Source organism: Nannospalax galili, unplaced genomic scaffold, assembly GCF_000622305.1.
Source record: "Nannospalax galili isolate Female #2095 unplaced genomic scaffold, S.galili_v1.0 C50076756, whole genome shotgun sequence".
Classification (NCBI taxonomy): domain Eukaryota; kingdom Metazoa; phylum Chordata; class Mammalia; order Rodentia; family Spalacidae; genus Nannospalax; species Nannospalax galili.
Genome location: NW_008481668.1, coordinates 3,211 through 5,590, shown reverse-complemented (window position 1 = coordinate 5,590; position 2,380 = coordinate 3,211). Strand labels below are relative to the sequence as shown.

The 2,380-nt window shown below is 59.2% G+C and overlaps 1 pseudogene across 1 annotated transcript; it reads left to right on the top strand.

The window, feature by feature from the left end:
- Nucleotides 1-173: 173 nt before the first annotated feature.
- Nucleotides 174-1,557, top strand: LOC103728624 (annotated as a pseudogene). Its single transcript, XR_607036.2, has one exon. The product of XR_607036.2 is annotated as a voltage-dependent T-type calcium channel subunit alpha-1H pseudogene (transcript).
- Nucleotides 1,558-2,380: the final 823 nt, after the last annotated feature.

Here is a 2,380-nt window from a genome sequence, read left to right as displayed (position 1 = left end):
AGCCTTCGCCGGAGGGAGGGGGCGGGCGGGGGCGGGGGGCGCATTTGTCTCTAATAAGGAGAGACAAAGACATCCCAGCGGCCGCTGCTGTTCCCGCAGCTCCGCTCCGCCCGGGGCGGGGCGGGGGCGTTGTTCCTGGGCCCTGTCACAGCCTGTCCACTCCCCGCAGGTGCTGCCCTCCGTCACCATGACCGAGAGTACGCTGACCACCGACGAGGTCCGGGTGCCCCTGGGCGCTTCGCCCCCGGGCCCTACGGCGGCGGCGGGGGCTTCCCCGGCAAGCCCTGGGGTGCTGGGGTGTGAAGAGGAGCGGGGATCCGGGCCCGGCGTGTCGCCCCCCGAGAGCCCAGAGGCCGAGCGTGGCGCGGACCTGGGCGCCGACGAGGAACAACCCGTCCCGTACCCGGCACTAGCGGCCACAGTCTTCTTCTGCCTCGGGCAGACCACGCGGCCGCGCAGCTGGTGCCTCCGACTGGTTTGTAATCCATATCCTTCCAGGACTGGCAGGGCGCTGGGGACTAGGGCGCGGGACTCCCCTGCGTAAGCCCTTGAGCCCGGCTTAGGGGATCCAGCGCGGGCTGGGCAGAGGCGTGAGGGCAGCGTTCTTCCCAGAGGCGGTGGAGGTGTCTTGTGGGGACGCCTCTCGGGACTTGGCAGTGAGATTCGGGTTCAGAGGCAGCGCTGGACTAGGGGAGTATGAGAAGCAGCCTCTAGGATGTTGCCGGCTTGGAAGGGAAAGAAGGGTGGTTAACTCCTGCGTTCTATGGGTGGAGGTCGGGACGGGAATCCCCCAGCCCTTCCTTGGGTTTTTGAACACTTGGGCCGGTGCGTCGACCCTCGGTGGGAACAGGGAGGCCAGAAGGGGTAGAGTAAGGGGAGGAAGTTTTCCACCCCGTCTGCGGGACCCTTGGGGCCTGTGTGCCTGTGCCGGGGCGGGGCTGGTCCCTGGTTCTTCTCCCTGAGTGAGGCGGTGACGTTGGTTGAGAACTCTCTTCCAGGCTGAACTCCATGCAGGGGCTGATTTAAGTCATGCGCAGCTGGGGGTAGGGGGCAGGGAGGCAGCCAGCACCGAATCAGACCCTCTTCTCCACAGTCACTTAGCCATAGAGGAAAGGATTGCTCCTTCTGATTCCTGGCCACAAGGGCACAGAGTTTCAGAGAAGGTTCCAGAACAGAGTTGGGTTAGCGCCAGGGACATTTCTGGAATGCAGAAAGAGACTGGGGCACCCCAGCAGGTGGCTTTTGGGGACTGCCCTGGCAGACTGTGAGAAACTGAGATCCATGTCTGGTACTGGTTGTAACCCCACCCCCACCCCAAACAGCCCCTCTGAACTGGTCACCAAAGTGGCCTGGGCTGTGGGTGCTGCTGTTTCCTTCCTGGGTAGAAGGCCAAGGGGGGTTGACATGGGCCCATAAACTCTCCCCAGCAGAGTCGGAGACAGGCAAAATGAGCAATGTGTGTATATGTTTCTCTACCTTGTGTGTTTAACTGTATAAATATTAAATACAAAAGAGGAATCTGTACCAAAAAAAGTAATAAAAGCCCGTGTTTCTCTTCACGCCAATCCAAACATTGGGTGAGTCAGATTTTTCTCTGCTTATAAAGGTGGTTGGTGGTCCCAGGGCTGTGGCCTGCTCTGAGCCAACTTGAGCTCCAGTGCCTGCCTCTTTTGTCCTCTGCAGCTTGCTGTGGTGTCTGGAGGTGGTGGGTATCTTCACAGCTGGCTCACCCTCTGTGCAGAAGTAGGGTGACCTTGTGGGGCCACTGTCAGTTGTCCCACCTGCAGGATCTAGACTGGTGGTGACTGTGTCACTTTGTTTTTTTGGAGAGAGAGAGTGGTGGGGGCCCACTGGGCGGTAACACTGCAGGGCCCTGGGAAGGAGACAGAAGCCATCCCTATGTTAATGCCCAAGTTAATTTCTGAGTCTGTGCACACTAAATAGGGAAAGAACCAAGTGGGCTTGGACTTGCTCTCCTGACAGTGTGGATCTGGCTGCACCATCCCTTGACAGCACAGGAGTCTGAGGCTGACCCTGGTTCTCTGGGCTGCCATGTCCCTGAGGACTTCTAACAAGGTTGTTTGTGTTGCTGTGTGCAGGGAAGCTAGGGATGGAGTGGCTCACATAAAGTCCTCAAGGGACAAAGGCTATGGATCTGGCAATGCCACCTGGCTTGAGCCTCATCCCTCTGCAACTTTGTGATCCACAGAGAAAGATCCCCTTGTAATCTTAAGAGACACTCAGGTATTGCTGACCCTCAAGGGCTGGAAGATGCAGAGTGCTCTCAGCTGGGGAAGAGTGTGCCAGCCTGTCCCTGCAGGTGGAACCACCAAGCAGGGAGAAGTGTCATCTGTGTCCCCCATCCCTGCCCCCACCCTCA